Below are 209 nucleotides of genomic sequence, written 5' to 3' on the forward strand. Positions count from 1 at the left end.
CTTTAGGGTGGGCCCCCGGTAAGAAGTTTTTGGCATGTTTTGATTTCCAGAATGGTCAAGGTAAAAAAACAAAAAATGTGCCGACATAAAAGATCCCAAGCTTTATGACAAGGCCGGGGTAAAAAGGAAAAAAAAATAGTAACAATTAGGAAAGTAGACAGAAAAAGGGATTAAGAAGAAAAAGGAACAGGAAGGATGAGATTAAGGGT

The sequence above is a fragment of the Penaeus monodon genome, chromosome 19 (assembly GCF_015228065.2).
Source record: "Penaeus monodon isolate SGIC_2016 chromosome 19, NSTDA_Pmon_1, whole genome shotgun sequence".
In the NCBI taxonomy this organism is placed as follows: domain Eukaryota; kingdom Metazoa; phylum Arthropoda; class Malacostraca; order Decapoda; family Penaeidae; genus Penaeus; species Penaeus monodon.